The 15,440-nt window shown below is 25.2% G+C and overlaps 1 pseudogene; it reads left to right on the top strand.

The window, feature by feature from the left end:
- LOC101506598 (probable pectinesterase/pectinesterase inhibitor VGDH2) overlaps nt 1–13,659 on the top strand; it is an 18,698-nt pseudogene extending 5,039 nt beyond the window's left edge.
- The last annotated feature ends 1,781 nt before the right edge of the window (nt 13,660–15,440 follow it).

A 15,440-nucleotide genomic window follows, 5' to 3' on the forward strand; every position in this document is an offset into this window, starting at 1 on the left:
TAATATTATAAGATAACTATATTTATAATACATAAAATATTACTTATAAAACTTATAAAATTATTTTACAATTATTTATAATAAATTTGTAATTTATAAATTATTTTACAATTTGATAATAAATTTATAAACTATTTTATAATATTATTTTATAATATTATTAGTCATTTACCAATGGTAATAATTTAAATTATTAGTCATTAAATTCAATAAAAAAAACCACCTAATCACTCATAAATATCGACATAAATGTTCTTTATTTAATCTTCCTTTGATAAATAATTATATTATTCCCCTTATGGTGAGTAATGATTTGTGAGTAATGATTTTATACGTTAAAAATTAAATTACTCATTAATGTCAATCCATTTTTTAGTAACATTTTATAATATAAAAATATATATTCTATTTGACAGAAAATACATAAATTTATTAAAAATAATCATAAAATACGAATATGTGAAAAATTATTAAAAAAGTTACTTCCAATTATTAAAATCTATCATCTATTATATATATATATATATATATATTTAAAATACACTCCGATGTCACACCAACTTATTTGTTTTTACAAACTTTTGATGAAATATATTTAATAATTTTTTTTTACAACAACTTCTCATGCTCGCAATTAAAATATCATAATAATAAAACAAATAAATTTAGACTACGCTACAATATAATTCAACATTAATATTTTTTTTAAAATAAAAAATATTAAATAGTAAATCATATTTATAAATATATTTTTACATCTTATTTTTGAGTTTGTATTTTACATTTTATTTCGTCAAATAAATACAAATACCATTATATGTTGAAAAATAAATTAACAATCAAAGTACAATGAGTCAAACAATTATCCTATATAAGAAGTTGTCATACAAATTTTACAAAATATTTTAAAAATTAAATTAGATGATTGTGATAAACATGATTTTCCCTCGTTTTAATTTTTCTAATCATATTGAATTATTACAAATCAATAAAGTAATATTATAAGATAACTATATTTATAATAAATAAAATATTACTTATAAAATTTATAAAATTAATTAATTAATATCCGCGCAGCGCGCGAGCCATAATCTAGTTATTCACTATAACATATTCATTTTGCTTTTCTTTGCAACCCGAGCTTGATTAAAAGGGATTTTTATATAAATATCCTTTTTTTAAATTTAAACACCAGTATGCCCTACTGAAGAACTAAAATTTCTACTTTACTATATTGTCCTACTTTTTAGCCCCAGTTGCAGGTTGCAACCTGGGGATGCGACTTCTTGAAGAACTAAAATTTCTACTTTACTAGATGGTCGCATCCTGGGGATGCGACCTCCTACTTAGTTAATTTTTTTTTCGAATTTTGTTATTATTGTTATTATTGGGTATATTATTGGGTATATTATATTGGATATATTATATTTATTATTATTAAATATTTTAAAAATAATTATAACATTAAAAAGTACAAAATATTGTTATAAATAATTAAAATATTAATTTAATAATATTATATAAATTTTAAATTAATTAATTTAATAATATTATATAAATAATCAAAATATTTTAATTATTTATAACAATATTTTGTATTTTTTAATGTTATAATTAATTTTAAAATATTTAATAATAATAAATATAATATACCCAATAATAAATTACAAAATTCAACAACCAAAGAATATATAATATTAAAATACATTATTGAATATATTAAATAATAAAAGTATTTTTATTTTATTAATAGAATTTTCATTTTATTATTATTATTAAAATTATTATTATTATTTTTATTATTATAATAATTATTAAAAGTTATATAATATTATTAACTTAATTACTTTTATTATTTATATTAATATTTTGTATTTTTTAATGTTATAATTAATTTTAAAATATTTAATAATAATAAATATAATATATCCAATATAATATACCCAATAATATATCCAATAATATACCCAATAATAACAATAATAACAAAATTCAAAAAAATAAATAAATAACTAAGTAGGAGGTCGCATCCCCAGGATGCGACCATCTAGTGAAGTAGAAATTTTAGTTTTTCAGGAAGTCGCATCCCCAGGTTGCGACCTACAACTGAGGCTAAAAAGTAGGACAATCTAGTATTTTGTTTTAGAAATAGGAAATACTGGTATTTAAATTTTAAAAAAGGGATATTTATATAAAAAACCCTTATTAAAATGGAATCTCCGTTGAAGATGTTCTTCAAATTTGTGGTATTATTTATTGCTATTGCATATGCTGTTGTTGGCAATGCACAAAGTTTAAATCCTTGTTGTCAGCCTAATTGGCCATGTGACCCAGTCGTTTGTCCTAGGTCTCCATGTTGTCGTCCTTTATCTGGTGATGCAAAGCATTAAAAATTTCCAGCTCCTTCTGTTATTGGTAAACCAATCATTATGTATTTGAGACAAAACAATCCAATTTAAAAATTAATAAGATTGGTAAATAAATTATATTTTATTATTCTTTTATTGGACTGTTTTGTGTATAGTTATTTAAAGAACATATACCATCTCCCAAAAATATGTTTATCTTAAGATTTGTTGACTTCTAAAGTATCTTTTTTAACTACTTATTTGAAATGATCATTTGATTAGACTTGATGGGTAATAATAATTTTAATTTTATTCCAACTAATTAAACTTACATGTTTACATCGTAATATATCTTATATATTTAATAGTCGGAAAAGGAATACGATATTTTGGAAGTTTGTCTTGTTCTTCTGAATATGGTAGACTTCATTGATATTTTGTACAATTTTTTGCATCAATTACGGTATGGAGTCAACCTGTCGTCTGTTTGGAATTAACCTAAACTCTACAAGTCTGGTGGACCCGGATCATGTAAGAAAAATGTCATTTTTGCCATCCAACTTTTTCATTCGGACAATTTTTTTTTTTTTATATATTTTGAAAATAATATTTTTGACCTCATAACTTTATCCTCTTTTGAAAATTAATAGACCCTTTGATTTTGACCAAATCAAAGTTGACATGGACAATTATTTTATACTACCCACTATCATGTAAAATATTACTTTAATTTTAAATTATTATTTTTTTTATTATAGTTTTAAGTTTGAATAAAAAATAAAAAGAAAAGAAAAGAGATAGAGGAAGAAACATCGCTAAGAATGAGAAAGTTCTATTCGGAAAAGTATCTGCAAAGTTGTCGTATATTTTCTTTTTAACTTATTGGTACTGTAGTAAGACTTATAACCAAATTGTTGAAAATATCAGTGCAAATTATATGTTAGCAAACCAAACAAAAGATGTTTTCCTAAACTCAAAAGCTCTTATCTCTCTAGGTGACGGTGTTGACCTTCTTCCATCAAATAATAAAGATACTAACAACACTTTAGGAGGTGGAAATATGTATTAATGTGCCCTCCATCTTTTTTCATAAAAAATAAATTCAAATTTTTTTAATTCCAAATTATAATTGTAAAAAATAAATAATTTAAAACTAAACTAATAACCTACATAGTATTGAATAATAATAAAATATTGGTTCATGATAGTTTTAACTTGATCAAAATTAAGGGGTTTATCAATTTATAAAAGGGCCAAAAGTTTAGAAGGTCAAAAGTGATATTTCTAAAATATGGAGATCAAAATTGTCACATTTAAAAAGTATGTTTTTTATAATAAAACATTGGAAACTAAAAGCATCAAATGAGAAACTAGTATAAATATTATTGTATATATTTCATCTATTTGCTACAATTTTGTTTGCATAATAAAATTTTAAAAAAAAATTAAAATGAAAAGTTACTTTGAGATGCTTGTCTTGAAATATTTTTCAAGAGATTTTTTTTTTTAAATTGTGATTTTTATCATATGAAAATATCAAATAATGAATATTTAAATTACAAAACGTCAAAATTATTTAGTTCGAAACAACTTCTATCATTTTTGAATAATTTATCATTAAAATCATTTTTTAAAATATAAAATTAAAATAATTTTTGTTTTTATCTATAACAAACAGGGCTAAAATCATCTCTAGAAAATATAAGGAGATAGTAGATTTGATCTCCGGTCTTGATAAAATCATATTTGGTGAGTGGGATGGAGGATTTAGAAAATGAAGTGATAAGTAGGTTGTAGATTTGATATCCTCTCTTAATAAAATATTAATAAATATTAATTATCAAATTTAAAGATCTTGAAGTCTTGTTTAGAGTATGTTTATTTAAGATCCCTGTCTTGAGAAAGATTATTTTTCTTCGGAAATAGTTAACTTGATATCTATTTCATTTCAATTAATTAAAAACAACACAAAAACAAATCTTTCAGGTATATTGAAGTAGTTACTTAGTTATTATTTTATGTTTTCTTTTATTATTTACTTTCACTATGTAGTTTATTTTCTTTATTATATATATATATATCAGTTTGCAACAGTTAGTTTATCACTAAATTAGTTTAGTTTGTTATTCATTTTTGAACTTATTATTTTATTTCTGTTATAATTGCAAATAGATACTTTGTATATATAAATAGTACATTGCTATTTTATTAAATTTCATTATTCAGTTTATATCAGTATAACAAATCTATTTTGATTTATTTTTTGATAGATTTCATTTTTAAATATCTTCATAAAAAACCATTTGCAATTATAGGCAAATGAAAAATTAATTTCTATTTAGTACATATGAAAAATTAAATTTTAGTAGATATAATTGTTTTTTTTAAATTGTTGTTCTATTTAGTACATACGAAATAAAACACATTTATTTTCAAGTTGAAATAAACAAATATTTAATAAAACGATTGATGAAGTGCAGTTTAAATAAAAATGCATTTTAATAAATAAAATGTTATATTAATTTATATATATATATATATAATTTAATAAAAATGTTATATTAATTTAATTAAAATGTTATATTAATTTTAATTAATAAAAATGCATTTTAATAAAATGTTTAGTTAGTGTCATATTAAAACTACTAGTATGTAACATGTGCGTCGCTCGCACGGAAACAACGTACATTTTAATAAATAAATTGTTATATAAATTTATATATATATATATATATATATATATCAATTCTCATAAATTTTATTGACATTAAATACATTCGACTTAAAAAAATAATTTATAATCAAAAAAACAAAAATCTAATTCTAATCTAATTTAAAAATTACTTTATTACACGGTCGATGTTACTGATCAAATGGATGACTCCAACTAGCACCCCTATTTAACAATGATGCCTTATTCTTAATTCTCCAAATAATCTTTCTTAGATAACCTAGAATAAAAATTATTAAGACGGACAATACTATTTATGAGAGAATTTAGAATCGAATTTAGTAAGACAAATCTTAGAAATAGGGATGGAAATGGGTAGGGTTTGGATACTATAGTACCCATCCCCATACCGCGATTTAAAAAAATACCCATACCCGTGCCCGTACCCTCTTGGGTATCAACTTTAATACTCGTACCCTTACCCTCTGAGTACCTAAGTGCCCGTACCCATACCCATTACCCACGCTTTAACTAAAAAAATCGATAAATAAATAATATTGTTGTGATTAAATTTAAAAATTATTCAAATATCTTAAATTCAATCATGAAATGTTATAAACCAAAATATTTTCTAACTCAACATTTCAAATGAACACTCGTTACAATACATATTTAAATATCCATAATTATATTTTATGAAGTTGCAAGTCATACGATAATATTATTTGAGATAATTGATGCAAGCAAGTATAATTATAAAGTCACGATTAATAAGACATAATTATTAGTTATAAAATCACAATTATTTACCTATTTATCATAATCAAATTCTTAAAAAGTTTGCAAACGTTTATCTTTCAATTATAAATATTATAGTGGTCTAATGATATTAATAGATGTTAAAACATAAAAGAAAATAATTAATTAAATTAAACACTAATCTAATACATAAATAAATAAATAAATAATATATTAATGTGGGTGCGTAGATCAACCAAAACTATAGCAACTCAATTCAAGATATTTCTAATTTTGAACTTAATACTTAGGGGAAAAGTACCACCATGCATTCATTTTCACTATCAATTGAGTTGTAGCTCAATTTGTAGTGGGAGCTTAATTGGAAGTGAGAATGAATGGACGATGATACTTATCACATATTTATCGGGTTCGATTCGAGCCTTCACGTGATATATTTCTCAATTTTCACTTTTCCAACCAACGTGAGACTTCTAACTCGCACTTGACACCAACACAAATTCCAAATTCCTGAAATAGAAATATCAATCAAAAGAAATAAAGGTTTGAATTGTGATTCATTTTCAAATTTTTAATTCCTGTGCTTAATTTAAATTAACTCAAGATCAATCTTGGTTGAAATAAAATGTCCATAATATTCTACATATGTTAGAAGTAAGTTAAACAGATTAATTCTAAGTGAAATGTGATTTGTGCGTGAAAATAATTAAAGATAAGGGATATAAAGATCACATACAAAAAAATATATTGGTTTACCCAACTCGGGCTAGTTCAGTCCTCACAATCATAAGATTTTCGATATGTGCTCTCAATCATGAGATTTTTTCTTTCTATTATTATTAAAATAATAGAAAGAAAAAAAATTAATAAATATCTTTTTTTGACTAGGCCCATGTGAAGGAAAAATAAAGGGATTTAAAAATCCCTAAGATGAAAAAAAAAAAAAAAAGCAACACTACTATAAAAGAAAAGGAAGTGGCAACCGTACACAGAGAAGAAGAGAAAGAAAATAAATTGGTTTTAGTGGTGGTAATAGTTGTGTAGCAAACTTGCTCTGTTTGATTTACAATTCTGATAGGTTATTTCTACCACTGAGCTTGTTATTTTAATATACAGTTTGAGTAGTTTTGTCTTCTCTGAGAGTTACTTTGGAACACCCACTTTAATAAAATGTTATAAGGTTTTTGTTATTGTTGATTGATGTTCCTTATTGTTATTAGGAGGACTATGTTGTACCTATTAATTATTACAAAGGAAGTTTTTACTGGACTAAGTCCCGTGGTTTTTATTCTCTCAATTTGAGAGAAGTTTTCCACGTTAAAAATTGTGTTTATCTCGTATTTAATTTTCTGTCAATTATTATTGCTTTGTGGAATTGTATTTTTTGTTTGGTCATTTATTTGTACAAGTGGTGGGAAAATATTCTACATTATTAAGATAATTATCTCTGGTTTTTTCTCCAACACACGCCTTTCAACCTAAAAATGATTTTTGTAGTCACCTTTCAATCTAGAAAAGATTTTTACAAACACACTCAATCTAACATAAAAGACAGACTTTAGTTACAAATGATGTGTATGATAAAAATGTTTGGAATATAACACTTTACACTTGTGGTGTATATGAATTAGGTCCTTGTTATATGTATCTTGGTCTTTAATCTTTGATTTAACTATGATAACTCTATCTTACCTTTATTATTTTTTATGTTCTACTTTAACAGCCATCAATCTCCGCTCAATCTTCTCTGGCTCTCTTCCTATGAGGTGCTCTCTCTCTTCCTCACACATTCTCATATATTTGTTTTTTATAACTATTTGTATAAAACAAATTTTAAAAATTGTTTTGTTTTGTTATTTTATCTAATTTAGACTGGGCCATGTCTATCAATATTAAGAGTCTCATTTTAGATAAAATAAGATCTGACAAGATATTCATAAATAGTGGTTTTGTAGAGTTGTGTCTAATTTAATCAAAAATTCAATATGATATTAAAGGATACCTAAAATCTATTGAGTTATCGGTTGTGAGATCTATTGAGTCACGCCCAAATAAATCCTACTAAATGTGAAGGGTATATTAAGAATGTCAAGGTGAAATAAGATTTGATAAAATGTTAATAAGTTGCACATAATACTCACACTACAAACGGATTTCTAGCATTAGACCTCATCGCAAATTCTAAAAACCTTCGTACTTCTTTTATTATTCAAACCCTGTGTTTTTCCTTTTTATTATTTTGCAAAAAGAGTCTAAAAATCATCAACACAAATTATCTAAGAATCTAAAAACGAATCTAATTCAACGCAGGTTATCATTCTTTTATCAGTAAAATATAGGTCGCTTTTGGAAAATTATAGATAAGTTGTTTTCAACAATAAATTTAAATCAATTATGTGTATTTCATTAATTTTTTTTAGATTTAAAAATTTGACATAATTAGTGGAGATTGCAATTGGTTGTGGATAATTATCCATATTTTTTCCTCTGTTTTTTATGAAAAACTAGCTAGTCCTGATCATATAAGAAATGAACCATTTATAAAAAGCAAAAACAATCTCTCTTGATTTGCCTGACACAGGTGATTAAAATTTTTGAGTCTCCAAGTTTATTATTTTTCCCTAATTTACACTAAGTAGACATGCAATCTAGTTTTCCCTATTTTTTCTAAGTGTTTTCTTGTCATTTTCTTCTATCTCCGATTCAGGCAGCTGCCTTTTTGTTTCTATTTTCAAGGAATGTTAATCCCCTTTCATAAACAACATTTTAGATCTCCAATGTTCAGGAAAAAAACATTTAATAGTAATAATTGAAAATCATTGTCGAGTTTAGAAAATAGAGAGAAATAATTAAATAGAAGTATAAAACCTAAAATAAAAGTGTGAAGAATTATTATACAATTACAGTATGATGTGTAAAATACTTATGTTTTTTATGAAGACAAAGACCAAAGAAAGTAATCAAGTTGTAAGCTCAAAAAGAAGTCAACAATCAAATATGCTAGAAGTTTTATAATATAAGGTACATGATGCAATCTAATATTAATATATTTCAAATGCACATGAGAATCTTTCATTTTAGCATATGCATCAAAAGAATTTTTAAAGTGTCAAAATGCAACAATGTTTGAAAATCAAGTTTTTGACAAAAATCACTGTTGTATTCGAATACAACATGTTGAAGCCGAATACAGACTCAAGTTAGTAGATAAAACTGAATATATGTATTTGACTATGAGACAATGTATTCGAATACAATTGTTAAGTCAATAGCTAAAACTGGACTTTTGTATTCGACTACGAGAGAGTGTATTCGAATACAAGTGTTAAATAAGTAGCTAAAACTACACATTTGTATTCGACTACAACATGGTGTAGCCGAATACAAAATCAAATCAGTGGAAAAATTCACTCATCCGTATTCGAATATAAGAATGTGTATTCGAATACAAGCTTTAAAATTCAAATAAAATTGAACGTTACAAATAGGTGTATTCGATTACACTCCTGCTGTAGCCAAATACAACTGCGAAACAAAGCAATTTTTCAGTTCAGATTAAACCCAGATCACTGCATATGTTCATCAAACCTCTAGGAATAATTGTCATTGATCTGAAGTGATGTCTAAGGAGTATAAATACTTCATAGCTTCATACTTAACGAATTACTCATTTTCAATATCTTAACATTAATCTTAGAACAACTTTGAACAATGTTCCTGAAATGTTTGGATTTATTCAAAGTCTCACTATCATATTATAAGTACAAATTTTATTTTGTCATATCATTGAGAAAGGTTATATATTGTACTTGAAATTATATTAGATTGTTATAATTGTACTCACTTGTTATACACTCTTGATCCCAGTCAAAGTCATTATTGTAAACCATTCATGTTATTGTGTAGATTGAGGAAAATAGTATTCTTTCTTCAAGTGTTGTAAACTAAGATAGTGTGTGATATTTTAGGGAGATTGTTAGGAGTTTGTAACAGAGGTCCTAGGGTGGAACACATACTTATTCTAACAATGGTGAAAAATCTCTTGTGGTGTGCAAGATGACTGGATGTACCCTTGATTATAAGGGGAACTGAGATAAATTGTTGTGTTCTTTATTTTTCTGCCATTTACATTTTTACATACATCAATCCTTAACAGAAAAATAATCCATTAAGTTTCTAAAAACCAAAAAATTTATATACACCTAATTAATGAAAGAAAATTACAAGAAAGTTAATGTAGAAAGTGATAACGGTCAAGGTGCCTAACTCTTGTCGAAGTCTTCTGTCTACGTTTGACTAACTTGAAAATCTCTCGGTGTCTTTACGACACGCATTCCGTATAGATTCAAGAATCTTAATCTTGGATCTTCGCATGTTAAATTTGGTTAATAAAGCATAAACATTTTAGGATGAAAACACTAAGATATATCTATCTACTATAATTTAAAGAAAATGATAATTGTTTTACTACCATAGGTAGAATCACAAAGAATTAAAAATACTTAAATAAACATATAGGAAAAGACAAAATGTTTAACTTCCATATGTTAGAAACAAATAAGAAAGTCAATTGTGACTAAAGAATGAAAGAGATTAAACCATAAAAAAAATATACTACTACAACAATTTTGAGTTGCATGATAAACTAAAATAAACACAAAATAGTCTAAGAAGTAATGAAGGGTAAAAGCATGAGCGAGAGGAATATAGAACAAGGGATCCCTTGAAAGTCCGGACTTGAACATGTGAGGATCAAGATTATCCATTCACCAACAAAAATTATTATTGTAGAAGCGTAAGCTTGGTCGTTGAAAGTTGAATCATCAAGATCGATGAGATATGTATATAGAGATGCTTCCTTGTTCTTGTTTATGATAGAAGATATATTTGGTGAGAATTAGATAAGCGAAGATAACAAAATTGCAAAAAAAATTCCATCGCTAAACTAATGTATTGTGTTAAAAGATCGATAAACAAATCAAATAAGAATTACAAATTTGAATTTAAAACGAGGAAGTAAGGAGAAAGAAAATTATTCTAATACTATGTTATGAATCATGGTTGAGACAAAAAAAAAGAATAAAATAATTAAATAGACGTATAATACTTGAAATATAGTGTGAAGAATTATTATTCAACTAGATGATGCGCTTTTATAGAGTGCTCTTAATATTACTAACCTAACAAAATTCTACCTAAACATGACTAACTTTTAACTACCTTAAATCATATGTAACTAAATCTAATTATATCTAACAATACTTGAAGAAAAAAAATGCAAAAATGTTAGAAAATAAAAATCTACATCCTTGACCCCATCCTTTTTGTTTTTCTCATTCTTAGGTTTTGTTTTTGATAAATTAGGTTTATTTTTTATAACTAGGGTTAAATAAGTTTTTTGAAATTTTGTTTTTAGTTTTTGTAAAAAAAGATAACAAAATCACATATTTTAGTCATACAAAATTATTATGCAAGCAATTTTAGAGAGCATCAACGTGTGTTTTTTAATGATCGTTTTGCATACATGTTTACAACACTATAAAAAGTTCATTAAAAAAAATGAGTTCAATAGTTGATTTCTAAGTCTATATTTTAAAGACTATTTTTGACATTTAAAAAATTCATAATTAATTCATCGCAAGTTAAAAAGTTTTATGTTTGTGCGGATGAACTTTTAATAATGTTCTAAACATGTAAAAAAATCATTAAAAAATTTAAAAATTGAAATATGTTTCATTTCAGCAATAACTAAAATAACTTGTAGAATAATTTTATGTGGATTAAACACGTGATTTTTTTACATGAACTAAAATAAAATTTTATAATAACTAAAAACTTGTTTAACTCTTTATCTCTATTACTAGATGTAATATCACTTTAATCAATGTACAAGAATTAAGGATGGAAATTTTTCCATTAAACTTTTTGACAAATGTTAATTCTTTTTCAAAAATTATTGTTCAATTATGAAGAGAGTAAATTTATAGATATTTTTAATCTTTTTATTTAAGTTTTGTTTGATAAGAATTATCTGATAGCTAATAATAATTGGATGTATTTTTGTAAAAAAATAATTAATACTTTTATAATTTGAATAGAGTCGTTCAAAAAATGATTTAAAAAAATTACAATAACGTCTTACATATAAAGACAAAAATAATATTATTTTGTAGATAATTTTAAAAACTGTTTTTCAGAACCAAATTAAGATAAAAAAATAAAAAATAAAAAAATAAATCTTTAGCTAATGAATCGGATGTCAAATGTGTCATTGATGGGCCGGGTCCAAGAAGTATAATGTTGTAGAGTGCTAATAATCATGTATTTTTAATTTAAGAAGACTTTTATTGTTTTCAATAATGATGGCAACTCTATGTTTCAAACTATTCTAAATTTTCGAGACATCAATTGCAATAGCAGGTTACTTCACTGCAAACCTTATAAATGGGACCACGAGAGTGACGAATGACAAATCTAAGAATGTTCTCTTTTGTTTTAGGATTTAGAATAACATGAATTATGTGGTAAAAAATTCTTCCTTTTTTTTTTCTTTCAAATTTATAATATCAAAAATTATTAAAACGGTTACAGAATAGAGGCTAAGGATGGTAGTGGACAATTTAAAACGGTTACAGAAGGTATTAACTCGTATCCTCAAAATTATCAAGGAAGATACATTATACATGTTAAAGCTGATATCTACACTAAATATACTACTATTGATGATAGCAAACATCACATTTTCATGTATGGTGATAGTCCTACAAACACCATTATCACCGGACACAAGAACTCTCGTGAAGGACTTGAAACATCTAAAACCGCCACATTCTGTAAGTTAACCTTTAATTCTCTCAAAAATTGTCTCTCTACTTTCCTAAAAATTAACAGAGAACAGAGAGTTATATTGTTTGAGAAGATAGAGAAAAATTAATAGAGATTTTTTAACATTAATCTAGTATGTTTATTAGATATATCACATTATGTTTGTTTATTATGTTTGGTTTAAAGTGTTATCGTGTTAATTAAATTAATTGAGACGAGAGAGAAAATAAATCAAAAAATTGCTTGGAAACATTTAATGCAAAATTTGGATTATATTGATTTAACAAAGTAAATGAAAAATATATGTGATCTCTAACTTGTTAATTAACTGTATGTGAAGATATTGATGAAAATGTGCTTGCAGCCTTCTTGGGTCATAATTTCATTGCCAAGTCAATTGCATTTGAAAACACTGTTGGCCCAGAAGGTGAGCAAGCAGTTGCACTTAATGTTGAAGGTGATCGATTAGCATTCTTCAATTGTATATTATGCGGTTATCAAGTCACATTGTATGTAAACAATGGTCGTCAATTCTACTGCAACTGTGAGATCTACGGAACCATAGATTTCATCTTTAGTCAGTCAAGTACTACCTTGATCCAGAATTCTATGATTTGGGTGAGGAAGCCCTCTCATGGACAACAAAACGTTGTGGTGGCTGATGGTACGTCCGAAAAGACGATGGACACTGGAATAGTCCTCCAAAAGTGCTTTATCAAGCCAGACGATGATCTCTTACCAGATCAGTTGATGGTGAAGACTTATCTTGCAAGGCCATGGAAGGAATTTTCGAGGGTAGTCTTCATTAACAATTATATTGGTGATTTAATTCAACAAGATGGATATATGATTTGGAATTTTACTGAACCTAACACTAAAAACTCGTACTTCGCTGAGTTTAAAATCATTGGATCGGGTGCCAATGCTAGGATAAGGAATAAATGGGTAAAAGGTATCATTACCAAGAATGAAGATGTTAGATTCACCGTTGTACCGTGGCTTAATGCCACAACTTGATTGCCTTTCAATGGCATTCCATACGATTCTGGCTTTTAAACTAATTAATTATTAGGCATTTGCTATTAATTTACTATTTTCCATATTAATATTACAATTTATATTTTCATTTTAATCATTGTAGACATTGTGTATCAATCGGATCCTTAGTAATTATATAATAAAAGTTCACCCATTTTACATTACCACTTTTGTTTAGTTAGGTTGGAATGTTTAACCCGTAGATCAAATTTCTTATAAACTTTTATATGTTCGTAAATAAGGTATAATTAAATTATGCCATTATTAAATATTATATAATAAAAATATAAATTATTTTTTCATAAAAAAAATTTATTTAATGTTTTAAAATAAATTTTATAATGATTTAGATTAGGTGAGAAGTGCAAATTTTTTTTTACGTTCAACATAAATTCATTTAAAAGAAAATTTCAAAAGGATTATAATCAAATTAAAACAAAGGATTTGGAATAACCTCCACCCACCTAATATAAGGGGATCTAAAATTAAATTTTAACATAACATCATCATTGGATTACAAAGAGTGACTAGATACTCAAATTATACTATTAAACTAGCAATATATTATAACCGAATTAACTATTTAGAGAAGTCTTCTGCTCACAATCATTTACAAAGAAAAGAGATAATTTACTGTCTTTTTATCTATCAAGTTACACATCAAATTGTAAGCGCATTTCCACTCCAAGTGATCTTTGTAATGTCACATTTGATCACCTCATTGAAAGACACACTTTGTTTTTGGGAGTAATCTATTTATGTTGTGACATTTCATCAAACACATAATATGTGCAATTTGAACCATGATATATAAATATAATAGTAAATAACGTCAAAAACTTATATAGAACTGCAATGTTTTAGATTAAATATGAGACCAATTTTTTTTTTTTATAAAAAAAATTATAAGATTGTGATTAAATCATTTATTTTCTTAACTTTTAACCATCTATTTGTAGGGAATGACTGTACATAGTAATACAAAATTTAATTAGAGGTACGTAAAATTTATCCAAAAATCATTTAAGTAAATTAAACCTTTCATTTATTTTAGTATGATAATTACTTTTGGTTTTTATTAAAAAATAATGGGGAAAAGTTGTCAGCAGGTTAATGTACTCTTTTGTTAAAAAAAAGACTTAAATACATTTTAAATCTATCATTTTTGTTTAAATTTAAATAAGACTTATAAATATGTTTTAATATTTAAATAATACTATTTTTCTGTATTTCAGGGTTCATAATCATATTTTCAAACAATTTTAAATATTTTTTATATATTAAATATATTAGAAATAATTTTATTCATTTATTAAACATATTACTAAAAGCATTGGTAGCAAAGGATCACAGCTCCACTACATTCAATAATTGTCGCATTCACAAACATTTGAGATATCGTAGTCGTTTGATCTTAAATCGGACGGTTCAAATGTAAATTCAAATTCAATATTTTAAATTATAAAATTGTGCATCTTTTTAAACCGTTTAATCAAAATCGATTGGTCACAATATCTTCAAATGAGTGATTGCTAGCTTCCCTTGGAATCTAAATTATTGTTAGCACACAGAGTGTATACCACTAACAATGCATCGCATGCAAAAAGTTTGTTATGACCATTGTTGAGAAATGAAGCAATTCAACCATGTCTTTATGACACTAAATAAGATACATATCTATTTCATGACACAGCTTGTGATTTGATCAATAACCATTTTATTTGTTAATTTATATATATAGATATATAGTTTGGTTTTTAAAACTTTTTTAACTTACATAACCAAATAACAATTTCATA

The sequence above is a fragment of the Cicer arietinum genome, chromosome 2 (genome assembly GCF_000331145.2).
Source record: "Cicer arietinum cultivar CDC Frontier isolate Library 1 chromosome 2, Cicar.CDCFrontier_v2.0, whole genome shotgun sequence".
Classification (NCBI taxonomy): domain Eukaryota; kingdom Viridiplantae; phylum Streptophyta; class Magnoliopsida; order Fabales; family Fabaceae; genus Cicer; species Cicer arietinum.